Below are 23,260 nucleotides of genomic sequence, written 5' to 3'. Positions count from 1 at the left end.
GATTTACCAGAGTAACGTTGTATTATTCATAGTTTCAACCTCAGACTAAGCCTACGATCTCTTCCATTCCTGAAACGATGTATTCGGATTAGGTGAACCATTTGTATTTGTATTTGTATTTATTGGTTTAAAATACAGAGACAGTGCATATTAAGGAACATTTGACTGTAAATATGCCAGTTTAGCCAAGTTGGCTAATTTTCAACTGTAGTCTCTGGGGCAGGTGACATGAGCACAACAATAATTAAAACATAGTACAATAATTAAAACACAGTAGGAATCAGTATAGGTTACAATACACTAAAATACATACAAATAAATACATTAAAATACAACCCCTCAGTTAAAAAAACATAGTACAGTAATTAAAACACAGTAGGAATCAGTATAGATTACAATACACTAAAATACATACAAATAAATACATTAAAATACAACCCCTCAGTTAAAATGGTCGCACACTTGACCATCTCTCAACCATGATTTTAAGTTAGTTTTAAATGAGATGTAACTTTGATACTCCCTGAGCCGTGTTGGCAGACTGTTCCAGGTGTGGGCTGCTCTCACGGAAAAGGCTGTCTGACTAAAAGCAGACCTCCTGTTTGGGACTACACAGTCCCCTCTGACTACAGACCTGGCAGTGGCGGCTCGCCACTAGGGGCGCTCGGGCGCCGCCCCCCCTCAGGAACTACCCTGGTTATGAGAGAACAAGAAAAATAAGTTTTTTGTTTTTTGTTTTATAGCCCTATAAATAATATAAACATGTTTAAAATGAATAATATTTACTCATTTTAAGTATGTTTGTATTTCCAATGCACAATATAACGTTATTATCGCAATTAAAAAACACTCGTTTTCCAGAGCAGGAAGTGACATCACGTTTTTTTTATTTTTTTTATTTTTTCGTATTTCTCGGCCCGGGCTATACGCGATAGCGCTCTGAGTGCGCGTCACAGTTTGATCGCTGTATCCGTCACAGCCAATCAGTGCATAACGCGTTGTGCGTTGAAATATGACTATTATGTTGGAATCCGGGCGCGATTTGAAGCGGTCTAGCCAGTAGCGTCAAGAATATCTGTAGCCGCATTTCGCGGAGACGCTCTCTGATTGGCCGACGCCAGTATTTTTTTCCGTAGCAGAATTTCACAGAGACGATCTCTGATTGGCCGAATCCAATTTCTAATGTTCCAATTCTAGGTTATTCCTAGGTTGGTCGGTGGAGATAGTTGTGTTGTTGTGAGAATGATGCAGGCAGCTGTTTGTCTTAGACGAGCGTGCCGTGACTGCAAGTTCTTTAGACTGTTAAGCTTAGGCACTCTTTCAAAGTTGGTTAAGGTTAGAGTTTGTCTTAGAGCATGGCGATAGAACGCCAGGTAGTTTGCAGTCTGTTCGAGCGGAAATGGACAAAGGAATGTACTTGTGTTGTGCTAACGAGCTAACACTTGGCTAACAAGCTATATGGCGGATGCAGTCTGGAGACAGACTACAGTGGACAGTGGTCTGGAATACATCATCAGTGGATTATACACGTTTATCAAGCTCTCCTGCCCTGGACGTTTCAACTAAACAGTGAGTCTCTCTCTCTCTCTCTCTCTCTCTCTCTCTCTCTCTCTCTCTCTCTCTCTCTCTCTCTCTCTCTGTGGTTAACGTTAACGTTTGTAAATAGTTTTTTTTAGGAGCAGTACTGTTAGGCTACTGCTGGCCATTCATGAAGCGAGACATTGCTGATTGTTTATTTATTTTATAACACAAGACTATGACTACCAACTGCCTAGCCAGCCGTGTATCAATCTTGGATGCAATAATAACGTTACCACCACACTGACTATGTCGATGGCTCATTGATTTAACTACTGCAGCTCTCTCGGATTGAAAATACGTGGATTATGGCTTGTTCAATATCGTCTATGTTTGAATGAATGAATGAATGAGAACTTTATTAACAGATTGCAGAATGGGTACAATACAGTACGGCTCAATACACACAATTGTTAAGGGGATGCAGACCAGAGAAAGACGTTTGTCTTGTTTACATCAGGGTCCCAGATTTACGATTCATATCGATAGTTTAATAGCTAGCCTTGGCTCGTTTAACAATATGCAAAATATGTGTACAGCCCTGTACTCATACTGAAGTTATTCTTGGTATATAATAGGTCTGATTGTGTAACGAATCGATTCCACGTTGCGCTGTGTGTGAGAGAGAGAAGGAGAGAGGGAGAGATCTGCCTGTGTTTGGAGACGGGCGAGTTTTGTTTCTAACTTTTCTATTTATATATTGTGTTTCAAGTTGTGAATTAGAGTCTAGACTATACTTTATTTGACTGGTTGTGTGTTGTTGTAGTAACAGCTGAGCGACTCGTTCATAAGAGCCGATTCATTGCCGTGAGCGTGAGTCGAATCGCTCACGTCTTGCCATGAGTCTGTTGCGTGGTACTGTACTGTACATGTTTGCAAAATGTTTGGTATAGCGCCCCTAGTGGCGAAGTACCCACCGGCCGCCACTGAGACCTGGTATACCTATCAGCAGATGCTTTCTGTTTTATGAAAGTACAGAGGGGGGGGGGGGGAGGAGCCAAGCCATGTAGGATTTTATAGGTAAGGCAGGCATCTTTGAATTTGACAAGATTGTCCCAGCTCAGTAGGTTCTGGTTTGCTATGCTATAACAATGGTGGTGGCTGTTTGTTTTCCTGTCCAGAACTTTCACAGCCTGATGGTAAACTACCTGTACAGATCGTAATGTTGTACAGGAGGCTTGTGTCCAGCTAGTCAGACAGTATGTTAAGTGTGACATAATAATGGCATTAAAATACAGTGCTGCTGCTTTTGTTGACAGAGAGTTTCTGATGTGACGGAAGTTTGATAAGTGAAACTTTGCATTGTTTACTACCGATTTGATTTGTTTTTTAAATGTAAGGTTGGAGTCCATTTTTATCCCAAGGTATTTATATTCGGATACAACTGTCAACCTTTCTCCTCTGACATAGACATCAGGTGAGACAGTATTCATCAGCCTCTTTGTAAAAAACATGCAAACAGTCTTTTTGGTGTTTAAATGCAGACATGAGTTAGTCAACCATTCAGTGACCGATGTCAACACCGCTGTTAACTTGTTTGCAGCTTGCTGCTTGGTTTCTGCATGGATCAGTACAGATAGGCAGGTAGCTGACTACGGGACGTTCCGGTAGGACGTCAGTCCTACATTAAACGGGACATTAGTCGCGTGTGTTTCGAGACCGTGAGTGTTGGTTAAATGGTATATTGAATCTACAAAGATATCGCTATTCAATTTCGAAGTTCAGGTTCGGTCGTTATGCTTTAATGATGATGTATAGTGTATATCAAGGGTATCCAAGCCTTATCGCAGCATGGAGCTGGTTGATTAAACGAACAGCGATCCGATACAGACCAGGTATACGCACACGTTATCTTTTATGTATTATTGTTTGTTTGTTTGTCTGTTTACATTTCGTTTGTATGTGCACAGTATTATAGAACCCGTCGCGTTGCTTTATTGAGTTAAGAACCGGCCGATATCGCGCCGAGCATTGGGCGAAGAGTTAACGTTATACAGGAAATAACATTGGGGTGCAACTCTTGTGTCATGCTAGGAAAGTGACTTCCGGTATCAACAAAGCCGACCCACGTGTAGAGTTTACCAACCCACTTTCAGTTCTGCGTTCGGGCCCTGTTAGACTTCCGGGTTTACGAAGAATCAGACAACAACAACAGCATAGTGACGCCACGAGGAACGACCATTTTGGGAATTGTAGTTTTTATCGTTTTTTTCTTGTCTGTTTGTTTACGTTTCACATGGAACCGTATATGATGCACAGGCTTGTTCATTCGGTTACAAAACGCTGGTTTTAGGTGAATTCCAGGCTATTGAGAGCTCGCGGAAAAGTACTGCATGGATTGCAAAGCGTTATTTCCGAGGTGAATGGGAACGCGTGAACGTCGCTTGGAGCGATGACGTCACACGGTGTGCGCCATGAAGTTATGAGTTGATATGAAACTATCCGTGGGCTAACGTGAAGTTTAATATGCCCGAGGCCCAGGGTGTATGAAATCCACGTTTAGTTATCTGTTTTATTTTTATGTGTATGTACACGCTGCTATTGGAACTTGTCATATTACTTTAGTGAGATGCAAAAGAGTTCCAAGGTTGCATTGTCTCAGACCACCGGAGAAATGCGCCGAGCGTTGCATTGACGACACGTTATAGCCTCAACCACTAATCTTAAACTATCTTCAACCGAATAGAGGATGGAACGTATTCGATTGAAGATACATATAAACAAAAAAAGGGGGTAAATTATAAGGTTATTCAATAACTGAGAAGAACTATGAGGACGACGTCAGCACAACAGCTTGTCCGGAAGCAAGCAGACAATCAAGAAGACAGACTGATTTGCATTGTTTAAACACTCACACAGGCAGTCAAAGAGAATTCACCCAGAGGAAAACAAAAGAAAAGAGTGGGAAATTAACATGTTTTTGTGTTTACAGGAACCAAGAGGCAGACAGATTTAACTCTAAATTGAATTACAGAACAGTGTAAACACTCAAATTGTATCACAAAAGACTGAAACTCCAATGATTTGCATCTGAACACAAACAGGACACAGACTGAGAGATACCAACTGCAGTCATGTAAATTGAGACCCCAAAATAATCTACATTTGAACACGAAAATCAGCTGAGGAAGGTGTGGAGCTGAAAGACTATGCAAAAGCCTACACTCTGACCACATGAAGGGGCTCGACTTAGAGAACACTAAAGTATCGCTTAAAGTTTAGATGCAGAATTTCTCTTTGTTCCCACCGAGACTCACCTGACAATGGACAACAACAGAGAACCACAAAATGCATTGAATGCAATGTTTTAAAATGAACATACCCTTGTTCATTTATTTAACATGAATTAGACACAGGTGATGATATTGCAGTCATGAAAGGCTACCTATTTCCCATACTAACAGAATAACTAACTAGTTGTTTTCATCATCTCTCTGTTCAAGAAGGCACACGAATTAGAGATATGATTTCTGAAGAAAACCAGACAAAGTAGAAGTGCCCAAGATGAAAGATTAATGATGAAAACAACTTAACTTGCATACTATCTCCTCCTTCTATTCTCTGCTTATAACCACTAAATCCTTGCTATTTCAAATACTTTCCATGACTGCAAATATCAAACCGCCTAGAGGTAAACACTTAGATTTTGCCTAGATTTTATGTTTTTTTTCCCCATGCTAAATTATGATGAGCCACACTGAGATATGAAGAACGCCAGAGAAGCCATGGCGAGGTAAGTATCCAAGCACAACATCATACGCGGCCTGAGGTAAGATCAACTTCAATTTAACATCACAGACTATAAAGATAAAAAGCTATTTTGTCTGATTCCATGCAAAGATCAGATCCAGATGATATAAAATGCATGATGGTGTTACAGTGAATTGAACTAATCCTAAATGATTTTCCTCTTTAGCAGAAAGGCGTTGAATCATGTATATAAGAAGTTGTCTAAGGCAGTTATATTATCGTACTTGGCCATCGCGTCCCGCTCTTAAACCTATCGAGATATACCTCATCTCATGTACCTATTGTACTCCATCAACGAAAAAAACAAGTACACCTACACCTCAGCGTTTCCGTTAGCCGGTAATTACCGGTATTTGACCGGCAAAATCTGTTGAAGTCCGACATATTTAATCTCTCCGGTCATAGTGTCCGGTGAAAATAGTTCCCTCTGGGCACAGTTTGATTATTTGAATTGTATTTGGATGGGCTGGAGTTGGGTGGCCTATGCGATGAACGAAACAATCATTGCGTTTGTTGTCGTTGCTTCGCTCAGCGAGAGCTTGCTGCTGGATTTGCGGAAGGCATGCAGCTGCAGACCCACAGAACCCACCAGCTTTGCTGGCACAGTGCGGTCCCCAGACCTGGAAAGCTGCTCTGCGGGTCTGCAGCTGGATGCTTCTTGCAAACTAACTGCGGCCGGCTCGCGCTGATAACAGCTTTCATTGTTGGACCGGCTGCTTGGTGGAGCAACGATGAAACGAATGTAATGAATCGTTCGTCGCATGGGCTATTTAATTTTGGCCTGTTTTGGTACGGTTCGGGTGGTCAAGTTGTGCTTGGAGGGAGTTGTTTTCACCGGACATTATGACCAGCACCAAGTCGTTGGGAGGTGGAGATATACATCACGCAAACCCACGATAATGTTGCCGTCTCTCTCTGCAAAATTTCTCAGTTCTTCGCTTGATATAATTAATACAAATGTCCAATATAACGGAATTCGTTAGCTCATAAAAATGTGATTATAACAGACTGCTGTTTAGTGTCGGACCGACTGCCCACATACGCAGTCTATTTTATTTCAAGTCAGCAGCAGCACAGAGTATCGAGGGACTTATTTTATTTGGAATATATTAATGACTGTATACGCAAAAGTAGCCTAGTAATAATATTATAAATCTACATGCCTTGAGGATGACATTCTTTATATAGCCTGCCTATCAATTGTTTTAAAGCTCAATAAACTATGACCGGAATTAATCTCATTTGTCCGGTAGATTGAAATCTTGCAGGTCACGGAGACCGGCAACAATTTTTTCTAACGGAAACCCTGCTACACCTGCCGAGTTCCGCCCCTATGGAGGCGTAGCCTATAAGACAGTAGGCATGGTCACCAAACACTCTTCCTCTATTTTTGTTTCCATCATAACGGTTGCAGTGCACCTTATGTAAACTAGTTGTTATGAAAAGATTATGAGAAATTGCGTAATGTTGAAAGTTACCGGAGGTTTGCTTACCCCTGGAATCTTCGGGGCATGTTTCAGCGACACGTCGGGCCTATTCTGATGTTTCCTCGTCTGGTCACAGCAGATCCAGGAGCAGCGTGCAAGGTTGGCTATCGAGCCGGCTTGTACACAGGTAGGCCCTGTGTCATCAGGCATGGGTATTAGTGTTAGTAATGCTGGGTTGTTTTGTTACACAACCATGTTGTGTGTCGGCGCCAGGGGCGGGATGGTTTGGGGGACGTTTCACTGCAGTGAACGGGTTCCAAACGGTCCTGGAAGCGTGCTGTTAAACAACTAATGAAGCTACATGCTAATGCTACATGCTAACACTACTGCTACGCTGTTCTAATGTCTCCGCCGTGGGGTGTTGTCGCTTTTTCCTCCTCTTGCCCGGTTCATCAATGAAGGTCAGTCGGTAGCTGATGTGGGGGTTTTGCTGAGTCCTATTTACATTTTTTTTTTTTTTTTTATTATTATTGCAAAACAAAACTTATTAAAAGTCAGTACTCAACACACAATGTATAATGAAACTTTCAGTAAAGGTGGTTAAAATATATGCAAGTACAGAAACAGGATAAAACAAAAATAGTCAATAATAACATTTTAACCGTATACAGTGTATATCCAGCGAAGTTACAATTATATAAATGTTAGTATATAATATACCCCTAATACCTATTTTCTAAAACCCTACACACATATGCTCCAGCTCAAACCCCCCCCTCCCGGACCCCCTCTTGGATAGTACCTCCATTATCCCTCACTCCTAACCAGACACCACCATTATAGGCTAGCTTTTATTCTCTCCACCACTTCTAACCACATTGACATTTTGGATTCATTGAGCCCCAGAATTCTTGCTGTAGATATTTCTTGATATATCACATCGAGATATGTAAGAAACCACACTTTCCGGCACATTTTTTCCGGTTGAAACCAACGTGATGCGATCAGTTTTTTAGCTACTGTGATACCCGATAAAACCAATCTTTTTAGTTGTGGATTCACTGTAAACTCAAAAACATCATTCAATAGCAATACCGCGGGGTGTACAGGTATATTCCAAAATACGAGTATTGATAATTGTTGGGACACATCTTTCCAGAATGCCTTAACTGGTGGGCAGTCCCAATACATGTGCATAAATGTTCCTTCGTCCCCATTTGTACATTGGGAGCATTTGGAGTCTTGTATAAGCCCCATTTTGCACAGCCTTATAGGAGTCAAGTATGTCCTGTGAATATAGTTCAGATTGATTTGTTGATGATCCGGGTTCCTTGATGTAAGTCGGACATTTGCCCAGGCTCCTTGCCAATCAAAGTCATTTTCCAGGTCTGGTATATCCCTCCTCCAGACATTGTCTAGTTGAAGGGTTTCATACGAGGACGTCAGTAATTGATAATAAAAACCTGATACAAAACCTCCCAATGTATCTCTTTCATAGAAAAATTTGTGGTATCTGTGGTGTTCAATTGGTATGTGTAATGGAACACCGTGAGATCTCATACAAAGTCGTAACTGTATGTAAAAAAGCCATGTGGACTCGGTGAGGTTAAACTTTATGCATATTTCGACATAACTACAGAGGCCCTTGTTATTAAAAATATCCCCTAATGAGTGTATGCCTCTTTCTTCCCATATAGGGAATCTTATAGGTCGTTTTCCCATTAAGAGAGCATTGTTATTGAATATGGGAGTGTGATTATGCCATACTTGAGGGTTAGGAAATTTCCTTTGTGTTTCCCGCCATGTCCTGATTGCATGGGTTATTATTGGGCCAAATTCTCGCTCACAATGCTTGATTGAAAGTTTAGTGTATGCTATGTCTTTCAATCTCTGTGGGGCTACTATGTTTTCTTCTAATTTTCTCCAAGATACCAAAGCCTCGGGGTCAAACCATATCTTCTTCAATGGTCTTAATGTGAAGGCATTAAAATATTGTAAAAAATCCTATTTACATTTTTTACGGGTAAATGGGTTGACAACAGGGTAGGCCGTGGCTAGGTAGCCTAGCCAGGTAGCGTTACTCCTGTGTCCCGGCGGGCTTTGTTGACCGGTGTTCCCACCTGGGAGCCGATGCTTGAGGCTCGGCGGGTAGCAGTAGAGCTATACTACTGCAGGATGGGACTTAACGGCGGCCCGTGTTGTGGCTCAGCTGACTGTTTCTGTCCATAGTAGCGTTGAACGCTATGCTATAGTAGTGTAGTGGGCTACTGTTTTGTTCTGTCTCTCTGCTATGAGAAGGTCTGTCTTGACGAGCTCCCGTAGCTCACCGCGTACCTCTGCGCTATTTCTGCGTCGGGGACAACCGTGCTCGTCACGGATCTGGGGTACACGAGTTCGATTCCCGGACCCGCCGTATTTTCTCAGAGTGTCTTCCCCTACTCTACATCCCATTCAACCTGTTTCTGTCGGTCATGCTTGACCAGAAAAAGCGATAAACGCTAAAAAAAGAAAAAATAAAGTAAAAAAAGAAAAAAAGAGAAGGTCTGTCTATGCTACAGCTTTCTCTTCTCTCAACCATTCATGCTGACGGTCAATCGGTGTCTATTGGGGGAGTAGTGCGGGGGGGGGGCTTTGTTTACCTTTTTGGTAAATGGGCTAAGCTGGGGCTGGTGTGCTGTTGTGAATATTTTGAATGAATGCGGGACTGGTTCTCTCTGGTCCGCCTCCCCTTAACGTTGTGTATATAGGCTTGCTCATTCTACAGTATTTTGTGGTGTTAGTTCTTTTATTCATTTAACCCCTTCATGGTGCACACTAGGGCTGCACGATTTTGGGAAATAATCTAATTGCGATTATTCTGACAGATATTGCGATTGCGATTTGCGATGCGATTATAACATATTTAAAAAAAATGTACAAGAAGAATGTTGCTGCTTTCTGTAGTCGGGTCCCAACTGCAAAATTACTGTATTACCCTGTATTATACACTTTTACTATCATGTAGACTATTCTGCTTTGTGTTTACATGTGATGTATTGTATACTGTACATGCACATTTATTATGTTCTTGTGTGATGTATCGCACATTTTATTGCTGTGTGATGTATTGCAAATGTTATTGCTGTCATCTTGGCCAGGTCTACCTTGCAAAGGAGATCGTGTATCTCAATGGGACTTCCTGGTTAAAAAAATAAAAATAAAAAATTAATTAATTGCAGGCTTGGCGATTTGATAATTGCATCATTCCAAATCGCGATTTCGATTAAAAAACTATTAATCGTGCAGCCCTAGTGCACACCACAGTGGAGGTTACTGTTTGCAACCACCAATGGTGCTCCGTGTTAACATCAGTCCTTTGCCTTTGACATATTGAAACAGTGCCCCGCCCGGCCGACGCCATGGGTGGGTCGGCCTGGCGAGTGGCTGGTGGGCTGCTAAAGCCTGTACCGCCACGGTATGGAATTGGCAGCGATTAGAACTGTGTTCGAATTGCTGTTTTTTCTATCAAAAGGTGGCGGGGCCTTGAGGGCCAGCCGACGTCGACACATCGCGCGAGGTTGTTGACGTTATTAGCTTTGACCTAGCCGCAAGCTATAACCACTCAGGGTTCCCCTCTCCGCAGGGGATTTTGGTCTTCTGCTGGAGCGCGGGCGGTATTGTCCTAGGCCCCACACCGCCTCACACCGCGCAGCCAGAAGAAGAGAGAGCACGGCCTCGTCAGCGGCGATGACGAGGCCCTCGACAGGCGGCCATGTTTTTCCCCCGCCAGAGGTATCCTGGGCGTTGAATCGACAGGTGTCCACAAGGCCGACAGCCTTGGCGGCCGTGGGATCGGCCATGTTGGATGGGCTCGGCTTGAACAACAAGCCGTCACCATCCTGCCGCGAGCAGCCCAATCTCCGATCACTCCCTCCCCCAACACCAGCTGAAAAAGGGGGCCCTGATTGTTTCCTTTGGCTGCGGGCCGCGTCCCTTCGTTGAAGCGCGGGCGGCCCCACTTTTCACTTCTCATGGGGACAGGGGCTGACACCCAGTTGATGGCTGAGCCTGGGTCTGTCCGTGAGAATGTTGTGCTGTCAAGCGGCTCCCACACCGTAAGCTGTGTTGGTTGAGTCTGGTGTTACGTCTGTCAACTATAAGTGTTGTCAGCAGGGGGGCTCGAAACCTTTTAAGGCACACAGTGCGGGCTTCCCCGGCCTCGCCTTCGCCAGGCCAGGTATCATGTTGGTACCTCCCACTCCCGCGAGATCGGCAGTGGTCTGAAATGAAGAGGTGCGCGTGATTTAGGTGGTAGTAATATCACTGCAGGGCTACGGTGTGTAGGCCCATGGGGTCCTCACGCCTTGCATGTCCGGCTGCAGAACAACTCCTCAGCATGTTCTGGAGGGGTGTTCAGTGGGGGGGCTTTAGTCACCTGGATTGATGTCAGATTCCCCCGCCTTTCTGTCGGGGTCCCCCCCTTGGGTGCGATTGCCTCGTGGGTTCCGACCCGACTCCACGGAACGCTCTGCTCGCAAAGGTCCGGGGTTGGCTACGCACAGCGGGTGGGACTGGGCCGACTATCTACAGTTCCTGGCGGACCTGCGCCACATGGCGGCGGGTGCGTTGGGAGTGTCATCACATATGACTACGGCAGTACCATATGTCGAGGTGGATGGAGAGAACGCTGGTTTACACAACCCCGCCCGTTTTCGGGTTTGGTACAGACCCTATTGTCAGGGTCACCAGCAGTGACAGCTCTGGTCAACGAGATCCAATCTCTGTGGACGAAGCAAGCCATCGTCGTGGCGTTCTCCTCCCGGTGTTCTCTGGTGCCTGAGAAATCGGGAGGGGGGGGGTGTCAGACCCATGCTGGACCTGTCCCATGGGAAGGTTCAGCATTTTTTGGATCGTCTCCTACCTGTTGAACACTGTCAGGTGGGGGTCTGGTTCTCCTCCATAGACCTGTAGGATGCGTATTCGCATCTCCGATCTTCCATCCTAGGGCTTACCTACGCTTCCTTTGCAGAGATAGCGTATGAGTACCAGAGGCTGCCGTTCGGTTTTTTCTCTGGCTCCCCGCATCTTCACCGTGGAGGCCGCACTGGGGCCTCTGCGTCGTCAGGGGTTACGAAGTGTATTCTGCCTTGATGACGTTCTGGTCCTTCGCGGTCAAGGTGGATCGTCGGGTCTCGTACCAGGCAGGTCCCTACCAGCCTGGGGTTTGCTGTAGACTGGAAGTAGAGTACTCCTCTTCCCAGTCAACGGTTGGAGGGCTATGGGCATCCCTCTCAGAGCGTGTTGTCGACACGCTCGGGAGGTTCCGTCCTGGGACGGTTACGGCGCTGTCTCACATCACGTTTTTCACCGACGCCTCCCTCGCTGGTGACGCGTCGGGCCAACGCAGTAGGGGGCAGCTGGTAAACCATGCTGCCCGGTCTGCGCTACGTTCAATGTGTTGGTATTGAAAGCGGTCCTTCTGGTCCTCAATCGGTGTTGATCAGGACGGACAATACGACGTCAGTGTCGTATATCGACAGACAGGGAGGAGTACGCTCCCCCCGTCTGCACCAGGCGGCGGGCGGCTGGCTATGGGCGTCATCCATCTGCGCGCCCTGAGGGCTCCCCACATCCCCGGCAGGGTGAATGTGGGTACAGGTGTACTGTCGCGGGGCGGTCCTCATCCTGATGGGTGGGGATTACGTCCGGACATAGCCAGGTAGGTCTGGGACCGATGCCGTGCCGCCTGGGATTCTTTCCCCCATACATCTGTTAGGCAGTTGTTGGGGCGGGTACGCCACTGTCGCACTTACGCGGGCAGATGGCATATGTTCCAAGAGTGGTGTAAGGCGGGGGGCCGGGACCCAGTCTCCTGCCCCCTGGATGCTGTCCTTAGTTACCTCCAGTCTCTCCTTGGTAGACTGTCGGCTTCGACGGTGAGGGTATATGCAGCAGCTATATCCTCCTATCATGAGGGATTTGAGGGGGATGTCTTGTTCAGCCACCCTCTTGTGAAGCGTTTCCTGCTTGGCGCTCGACACGTTAAGCCGGTGCAACGCTCTTTGGCTCCGAGTTGGGATCTTCAATTGGTCCTCGTCGGTTGTCCTTGGCCCCGTTTGAGCCTCTTGAGCAAGCGCCGTTGGAACAGCTGTCGTTCAAGACCGCGTTCTTGCTGGCCGTCACCTCCGCTGAACGCGTGGGTGTGCTTTGTGCTCTCTCGGTACGACCAGAGTGCCTGTCTTTCGTTCCGATTGCGGTGCCACTCTGCGGCCTAATCCTGCCTTCGTGCTTGTAAATATCCGGAGTTCTTCCACTCCAGGGATATTGTGGTTCAGGCGTTTCATCCGCCTCCTCACGCTAGTGAGTTAGATGCGGGCCTTCACCTGTCATGTCCGGTCCGTGCTTTGGGAATTACCTCAGCCGTACTGAGGACCTCGGGGTCACCGATCAGCTTTTTGTCTGTCACGGTGGTTCTCATGCCGGTAAGGCACTATCGAACAACGCCTGTCCCATTGGTTGTGCGAGGGCATTGCCCTCTGCTACACGTTGGCCGGGCTGGATCCCCCTGGGGGCGTCAGGGCGCACTCCACTCGTGGGGTGGCTGCCTCTGCCGCTCTGCTGGGTGGGGCCTCTGTGGAGGACATCTGTGCTGCAGCTTCATGATCCTCCCCGGGCCCCTTTGTAAGGTTTTTCCTCATGGACATGACCGGGGATTCTGTCTCCCAGGCTGTTCTGGGGTCTGTGGCCTTTCCTGCTTCCCGTCCTTTGGTATGGTAGCAGGAGTGTGTGGGTATGGGCCACAGTGTGTTAGGTCACACGTGGTTCCGCCTGTGCTGTGTGTTCAAGGGGTTCTAGTTCCCTCTTGCTCGCACTCAGGTGGAGTTGACTGCGCCCCCCCTTCATTAGGAAGGATGGGGTGACGGGGCTCCCCAAACCCCTTGATGTGGGCTTACGGGTCCTCAGGGGGTGCATCTGTCGGGCCTCGCGTCCGCTCTAACCCATATCTCGATAGGCTTAAGAGCGGGACGCGATGGCCAAGTACGATAATATAACGTAAGGTTATGTATATAACCTAGTTATATGAGTACTGGCTAAGCGTCCCGCTCTTAAGCGGCCCTGAGTTCCCTTTTGAGGGATCTTTTACTGGAAACGGGATTTTTGGCGAGGAAGAGTGTTTGGTGACCATGCCTACTGTCTTATAGGCTATGCCTCCATAGGGGCGGGACCCGGCAGGTGTAGGTGTACTTGTTTTTTTCGTTGATGGAGTACAATAGGTACATGAGATGAGGTATATCTCGATAGGCTTAAGAGCGGGACGCTTAGCCAGTACTCATATAACTAGGTTATATACATAACCTTACGGTTTTTATCATCCTCAGATCATATTGGTGAGAGGACACGACGAGTGAGAAGGAGTGACTCGTCATGATTGACCTGAACCACGAACGACACCGCCAGGGAGCTGCGAACACAACCGTGGGAGAGCCGCCATCCAACCCAGCCCACACGACACAGACATCCCCAAGGAAGGGGAGCAGAGGACGACGAAGGAGACTGACCAAGGAGACACCGACGGAGAGGAGATCAACCTTCGACGGCCTGAGAGAAGACACCTACGAGTTCAGAGTTATCACCATCAACGAGATTGAGCCTGCTGTGCCACCCCGGCACTGCAGACCAAGGCCAACGCCGTATATCTCCACCATCCGTGTGGGAGAGAGCGTCCTACTGACTGGCCACTACACCGGCAAACCCTCGCCCTCCACCAAGTGGTACCACGATGACGGGGAACGGCGGACCGACCAACACAGCACGTTCAAGAACACCCTACCGCCATGTCTCTGGGCCTGATGAAGGCCAAGCGTGAGCACAGCGGCAGATGGAGAGCAACACAGGCTCCGGGAGGGGAATCTGCAGCATCCCCGTGGACGGCCACCCCACTACTCCCAACAACCCTGTGACCTTTGACGAGACACACAGGGAGTGGATGACGACCTCCTGTAGGCCCCCTCTGAATGATGGAGGAGTGAATGTTTCCAACTGCATCGTCAAGAAGAGAGACATCATCAGAGACCTGTGGACCAAAAGGCATCTGAACACACGAGAAATGCCTAACACACATTGTCCACATTGTTATGTATTTAATTACTTTTTACTGTCTTACTGTTTGGCCCTGCCACACGACAGACAGATAACAGCTTGTCAACAGCGACGCGGCATCAGTCAGATTCATGCCCTCACAAACAAGAACTGTTTCACAAATTTCATATGTATCTGGAAAATTATGAACTAAGAATGTGAATAACAAGCAACAATGGAGTGCTAAAGGGAAGAATGATCACAGAGTCACAGTGCATCACATTCGAACAACCTTAAGTGCCAAATTATATTGTTAAACAGGGCAGGATGAGTTGGGTTGTTGTCTCATAAAAGAAGACACCAAGTTTTGTTTTTGACCATTGATAGTATATGCACAATATACTAGAACAATGCATAAAACCTTTTATCTAAATTATAGTTTAACACGGGTACCATAATCATCTTTTATGTCAGTTTTTTTTCAAATGTTCTCTTTATATACATTAGCCACTAAGGTAATGTCTATTGTAAATATTACTATGTTTGTATGTGTACAACCATGATCTTAGCTCCCATAGATATTATCATGAAGACACATAGTTACCACTTAAATGTCTGATTCACGACGTGAATGACTGGAGGTAAGTGCCAGGCCAAGATATAGGCACAACTAGAGCTTCTAATGATTATGTTGTTTGGTGTTTGATATCAGAGTTGAGGACCACTCATTGATATAGGTATTTGAGTGGTTAAATCAGACCATTATTAATAAAAGAAAAGGGTGATATCTATTCCCACACCTCTGATATCAAAATAACACAGACATTAGTCCAGTCAATCATGTCATGAATCACGTATGTAAATATTTCTATTTTAAACTGTTATGCCAACCACGGATTTGAATTGATTTTCATTCATTAATCCGGTAAACCAACAGATCACATTGGCCCAGTGGAGGTTTCTCTATGACAACACGTGAAACACAAATTCACTCATAATTCATAATTATTATTAATTTACATATATATATATATATATATATATATGTGTTTTTTTTATTATTATTATTGATTGATTGATTGATTGAAAAGTTTATTAACAGATTGCAGAATGGGTACAGTACAGTACAGCTCAATACATACAATTGTTAAGGGGATGCAGACCAGAGAAAGACTTTCGTCTTGTTTACATCAGGGTCCCCCATTTTCAATTCATCATAACATATATGACATACATGACATACAGATAGACAGTACTGCTACATCTATACATTTATGACATATCAGATTTGCAAATACAGTACTGTTTGTGATACAAAAGTGTCCAGAAAAAGGTGGGGGGGGGGGGGGGGGGGGGTGGGTAGGGGACACACACACATTTTACACTGTACATTGGAATACTGACAAAGCCTTACTTGGTCATTTACTGTACAACTAGGTTAGGACTTTTGTAGGGGCCAGTTTCGAATTGCAGTCTCACGTAGGTGTTTTTTGAGAGTGTTTTTGAAAGTGGGTAGTGATTCACATTCCTTTACAGCTTTAGGTAGGGCGTTCCACATTGATGTGGCATAATTGCGAAACGTGTTTAGTCCCTTGTTTGAGCCGAATCTGGGTTTTACATGATTTGTGGAGCTCCCTCTGGTGTTGTGATCGTGGTATTCACTGACCTTTGGGAAGTATTTTGACATGTACATGGGTACCTTGGTCGCGTAGTGTATCTTGTAGACCAGGCCCATTGCAAGTTGCTGTACTCTGTCGTCTACTCTAAGCCATCCTAGGTTGTCAAAGTGGGCAGGGGTGAGGTGGGTTCTAGGAGTCAGGTCAAGCAGTAGTCTGACTAGCTTGTTTTGAGATGTTTGTAATTTGTTTTTTAGTGCCTTTGAGGTGCTTTGGTACCATGAGGTGCAAGCATAGTCGTAGTACCCTTGAATGAGTGCTCCTGCTAGAGTCTTCAGGGTATTCTTGTTTACCAGAGAGGAGATCCGGTACAAGAATCGCGTTCGTTGGTTGACTTTTTTTATTACATTGGATGCCATTTTGTCACAGGAAAGATTAGCCTCTAGGATGGAACCCAGGTAGGTAATTTCATCTTTCCTTGTGATAATATTGTCACCCACTGTAACCGAGAAGCCGTCGGTCTTGCTGAGTTTGTTATTTGAACCGAAGAGAATGGACTCTGTTTTGCCCATGTGTAATGATAGTTTGTTGTCGGCGAGCCATATGCAGATTTTGCCTAGTTCCGAGCTGAGGGCTTTTTCAACCTGTAACTTGTTCTTGTCAGAGACCAGCAGGGCTGAGTCGTCCGCAAACAGGAACAAGTTGCAGTCACAAGCTGACGACATGTCATTTGCATAAATTAGGAATAGTAGCGGTCCTAGTATGCTTCCTTGTGGAACACCACAGCTCACTGTGAGGGGGGGGGATAGGGTACCGTTTACCTCCACCATCTGTTCCCTCCCCTCCAGGTAGGATTGTATCCAGCTCACTGATAAACTATCAAAACCAATTGCTTTTAGCTTGTCAATCAGAATGGTGTGATTGACAGTGTCGAAGGCCTTTTGTAGGTCCAGCATGACCATGCCGCAGTATTTGCCCGCGTCCACCTCTTGTTTGATGTGGTCGTTCAAGTAGAGAAGGCATGTGTCAGTGGAGTGGGATGTTCTGAAGCCAGATTGGAATTCGTAGATTAGATTTTTTTCCGCGAGGTACTTTTCGATCTGTTCGTATACTATTTTTTCCATGACTTTCGAGATGGATGTAAGGATAGAAACAGGGCGGTAGTTGCCCGGGTCTAATTTGCTGCCCTTTTTGTGCAGGGGTGTTACTCTCGCAATTTTGAAGTCCTTGGGGACGTGTCCCTGTTTTATGGAGAGGTTTATTATGTGTGTGATGACTGGGGTGATGGCTGCTGCTGAGTCTCTGAGGAATTTGGAGGGGATGTTGTCATGGCCAGTGGCCTTGTTTGGTTGGAGGGCGCTCAGTTTTTTGAGTACCTCATCTGTAGTTACCATTTCCAGTTTGAAGTCGTCTTTGTGGACGCCTAGGTTCTTGTAGTATGCTACTATGTGTTCTACCCCATACTGCCCTGAGTGGGAGGGTAGTTTGTTTACCAGTGTTGTGGCTATGTTTGTGAAGAAAGTGTTTAAGTAATTGGCTACATCCAGCTTGTCTGTGATGAGCGTGTTGTCCGTCTTTATGTTTATGTTTGAGAACCTGGTTTTAAGTTTTTTACTGCAGCCTAGTTGATTGTTGAGTAATTTCCAAAGTTCACGTGGTTTATTTTTGTTTTCCTCGGTTTTGTCATTGATGATTTTTTTTTATAGCAGTTTTGATCATGGAGTTTACGTCATTTCTTAGTCTGTTTCTTTCTAGTTTGAGTTCAGTCACGTGGTCTTGGAGTTCACTGCTCGTGCTTTTGGTAAGCTTTGACTGACTTTTACGAAACTCAGAGAATTTTTTGTCTCTGGCTTTCATAGCAGTCAGTATTTCAGTGTGCATCCATGGCTCAGCGCGATTTTTTACCCTGGTGGTTCTTAGGGGGGCCATGTTGTTTAGTATTGATGAAAATTTGGTTTTGAAGCCAAGCCAAGTTTCTTCAACCAGTGTACCATTGAGTTCATCTGACCAGTCCAGACTCTCCAGTTCAAGGTTAAAGGCCTCGCTAGAGTAGGTTTTGAGGTCTCTAGATGTGACTGTTTTGTGACAGCCAGCCTTTAGTTTTAGCTTTATGCGGGTACAGAATATCATATAATGATCACTTAACCCACATGCTATAACCCCTTTATTGGAGATCTTGGACTTGTCAGAGGTCAGTATGAGGTCAATGGTAGTCTGAGTTGATTCACATACCCTTGTGGGTTGGGTGATTAGCTGGCTGAGGCCGTGCAGATCACAAAACCTATTGAAGGATTTGAAGACGGGTGCATCTTTTTGTTGCATATCCGTGTTCCAATCCCCAATAAGAATTTTTTCAGCATCCTCAGCTCCAGCTAAGCACACATCCAGAGTATCATAAAAGCCAGTTTGATCTGGCGGTCTGTATATTGTGCCGACTAGAACAGATTTTGCCCTTTCTTTTTTTTAAACTCAATTTTTATTTGCCAGATTTTGCCCTTTCAAATAGAATTTCCACCCATACGGTTTCAATTGTCTCATGATGAAGGTCAGTACGGGTAATGAATTTGGTGTCCTTATGCATGTACATACAAACACCACCTCCATACTGGTTTCTGTCATTACGGACTATAGTATAGTTCTCTAACTCTATTTCAGGGTCTGTTACAGATGGGTCAAGTTTAGTTTCAGTAAAGCATATTATGTCTACCGCTCTATCTATGTCTTACCGCTCATAAACAGGTTTCTTATTTCATCCAGCTTATGCTTTATGCTGTTTACATTCAGGTGAAAAATGTGTAGTCCGTTTTTATTTGCTGTGGTATTGATGTCGTCAAGTTCCAGGTAATTGTCTTCGTCTGTGTCTGGTGCTGCTGTGGGGGAGGGTGGGGGGGGCTTTGTTGTTGTCTCCGTGAGGTCTGTGTGTTGGTGTGTGGGGAGGGGGGAGGGGGGGTCCTTTGTCCTGTGTCTTCTCTGGCGGCAACCCTTTGTCCTCCTGGGCTGGTAAACATAGCCAGCCTGGCTAGGTTGGCTAATTTAGCAGGCGATTTGACCGTGGGGTTGCCGGTTGGATTTCTTGTGATTTGCACCGGTGTTGTAGCCTCTGGTTCATCCCGTCTCGTTCTGGTCCCTCGGGCGTTCCGTTGTAGTTGCGCCGGTGATCCAGTAGTGGGCGGTGGAGGGTTGTTGATGTTGGATGATGAGTTGGTCGCAACGGCTGTCGTCGCTGTTTGCGTCTGTCGTCCGAGTTGTCTCGCTTGGTACCGAGTGATAACTGGACCTGGGTTCAGAGGAATGTCTCCCGAAAGAAGCAGGTATAAGAAGATCATTGATCTTCTATCAAACCTGCCCGACGGGGGTAAACTCTTTCGTCCCGGATTCGACGTTAACACGCTGTGTATTGCTGCAGTCCCCATGGATGGATGTTTCCTCTCCGAGCCATTTAGAAGGTAAAAGTCGCAATGGGACTCTTTTTTTACCTTATCCACTCCTGTCTGGTGGTATTTCCATGTTGAATTAAGGTACTGATCCGTAATCCAAAGTAGGGTGAGTAGAAAGTGTATAGTAAACCTTGTTGTTGATTTACTTTGGCGCCGTTGTTGGGAGCTGAGAATAATGCGACTGTCCATGTCGAAAGCTTGTAATGATCCTTATCATTTCTTTTTTTTAATTAGAAATGCCAGTGAATTTTTTTTTCTTCAAAAATGGCTAAAATTGACAGCTCTGAGCAGGCCTGCACTGCAGTAATGACTGCAGTAAATATTCGTGCAGATGGCTGCACAGGTTGACCCAGGATTAAATAAATAATAAATAATAGCCAATCAAAATAGGCTATTAACGTCATCTAAGCACGGTCTGTGCATTTAAACTCTTGCCATTGAATGGGGGATTGAATGAATGTGTTATGGTTTGTAACCGACCCCAATCGCACAACACAAGACAGGTATGAGGGTAAGCCAAGAAACGGGCATTTATTGAAACAAAGGGAAACCGGCACTGTCCCTTTAAGGGAGAAACACAAAATACTGGAAATAACAAGAGGGGAAGGAACAGGCTAAGGGAACGCTAGGGGAAGGTTAAGGGAAACACTAAGGGAAGGCTAAGGGAACGCTAGGGGAAGGAACAGGGAGGAACTAGGAGGACCGGACGGGAGGACTAGGAGGAACTAGAGAGGGGAGAACTAGGGACAGAGGGGACTGAGGCCCGCGGAGGCGGGCTGGGGAACAGGGAGGAACTGGGGACAGAGACCCGCGGAGGCGGGCTGGGGACAGGGAGGAACTGGGGACTGGTGGGAAAACATCTGGGCCGCTCTGCAGAACAGAGGAGAGGGTTAATATTCAAAAGGGAACAAACAGAGCAGATGCAGAACAGTCCAAATAAACAAAGTAACAAAGTAATAATATCTTCGTGTGACTAACACACAGGGGGAGATGTAATGTCCAAAAATACTATCCAAGTGAGAACAAAAACAGAGTGGGAGATGAAATGTCCAAACTACTAACTAAGTGAGAACTAAAGGAGGCAATACGCTGGGTGAGTGACATCACAATCAAAACTCACCCAGGCGTATGCGTAATGGTACAGGAACAGCAGCGAGACGGGGGCAAGAGGCATTACGCTGGGTGAGTGACATCACAATCAAAACTCACCCAGGCGTATGCGTAATGGTACAGGAAACAGCAGCGGGAACGGGGGCAAGAGGCATTATGCTGGGTGAGTGACATCACAATCAAAACTCACCCAGGCGTATGCGTAATGGTGCAGGAACAGCAGCGGGACGGGGGCAAGAGGCACCACGCTGGGTGAGTGACATCACAATCAAAACTCACCCAGGCGTATGCGCAATGGTACAGGAAACGCAGCGGGACGGGGGCAAGAGGCATCACGCTGGGTGAGTGACATCACAATCAAAACTCACCCAGGCGTATGCGTAATGGTGCAGGAACAGCAGCGGCGGCGAGGGCGTCGCCACCGGGTAGCTGGCTGTCCGAGCCGAGGAACAGAGCGCTGGAACAGCGGCGGTGGCGAGGGCGTCGTCCACCGGGTAGCCGCTGTCGGAGCCGAGGAACAGGGCGCTGGAACAGCGGCGGTGGCGAGGGCGTCGTCCACCGGGTAGCCGCTGTCGGAGCCGAGGAACAGAGTGCTGGAACAGAGTGCTGGAACAACGGCGGTGGCGAGGGTGTCGTCCACCGGGTAGCCGCTGTCGGAGCCGAGGAACAGAGTGGCGCGCCACACCTTGGTGTGCGCGTCGGAACCGAGAGACGCATCGGGGTGCGTCTGCGAGGAGGAGTGTGCCAAGCACGAGGATCTTTGGAAAATGCGCGTTGGAGACTGGAGAGCGTGCCAAGCCCTTGAAGATGCGCGTTGCGCGCTGGTGACTGGAGAGCGTGCCAAGCCCTTGCAGATGCGCGTTGCGCGCTGGTGACTGGAGAGCGTGCCAAGCCCTTGAAGATGCGCGTTGCGCGCTGGTGACTGGAGAGCGTGCCAAGCCCTTGCAGATGCGCGTTGCGCGATGGTGACTGGAGAGCGTGCCAAGCCCGAAGGTCTAGGAGATGCGCGTCTGCGCGCTGGTGTCTGAAGTGGAACACTGGAATACCTCCCGTAGAGGATTAGAGAGCGCAGTACAGTGTCTCCCTCCAGGCAAACGGCGACAGGTGGCGAAGGCTTGAGCGCATCTGGCGCGCTGGTCTGGAGTGGAACACTGGAATACCTCCCGTAGAGGATTAGAGAGCGCAGTACAATGTCTCCCTCCAGGCAAACGGCGACAGGTGGCCAAAGCTTGCACCTCGTCTCACGCCGGAGATAAAACAGCATAGGCAGACAGAGGATCTCCCGAAAGAGTCTAGATGTTTAGAGAATATGACTCGGCAAGTATACAACACGACCCCACGCCGAAACGAGGGGAAGCGCCCTGGTATTTAAAGCCCACAGGGGAACTAATTAGCCTGCCACCACAGGTGCGAGAGGTCATTGATAATCGAACAGGTGTGGCCACTGAGAGTAAAGAACGAGAGGGTGGGGGCTAGAGAGAGTGAGTAGGGAATTCCTAACAGTAGGCTTAAAGAAGACAGAGAAAGTTGGTGAGCAGCGGACAAAACCTCACAGTACCCCCCCCTCAACGGGAGCCACCTGGCGACCCAAAACAAATACAGACAGAGTGGCAGGGGGCAAAACAAGACAAAAACAAAAGGTACTGGCCAAGCCAGCAGGGGAAGCCACCACAAGAGTGGGGCTAGCAAAAGAAACAGGGTCGCCGAGGGGTAACTAGGGTAGCAGAGGGGCAACAGGAGGAACTGGCCTAGAGGAAACCGGGCCTAGAGGAACCGGGTCAGGAGGAACTGGTTCCAGAGAACTAGTCTAGAGGAACTGGTCTAGAGAACTGGCCTAGAGAACTGGCCAAGAGAACTGGTCTAGAGAACTGGTCTAGAGAACTGGTCTAGAGGAACTGAGGGGCAAGCAGGGTAGCTAAGGGGTAACCATGGTAGCACCGGGAAAGGGCTAGCAGAAGGAAAGTTAGCTGCCAGGGCACTGATAGCTACAGGGCCTATGCTAGCTGTACTGCTACATCAACATAGAGGCTGCGCAAGCTGCCGAGCTAGGCTAGCAGAGGGAAAGGGTAGCTGCCAAGGCACTGATAGCTACAGGGCCTATGCTAGCTGTACTGCTACATCAACATAGAGGCTGCGCTAGCTGCCGAGCTAGGCTAGCAGGGGGAAAGGGTAGCTGCCAAGGCACTGATAGCTACAGGGCCTATGCCAGCTGTACTGCTACATAAACATAGAGGCTGCGCTAGCTGCCGGAGCTAGGCTGGCAGACAGGGCTGGACCAGCATGA

Source organism: Notolepis coatsorum (genome assembly GCF_963971535.1).
Source record: "Notolepis coatsorum genome assembly, chromosome: 14".
In the NCBI taxonomy this organism is placed as follows: domain Eukaryota; kingdom Metazoa; phylum Chordata; class Actinopteri; order Aulopiformes; family Paralepididae; genus Notolepis; species Notolepis coatsorum.
This window is presented reverse-complemented; position numbering follows the sequence as displayed.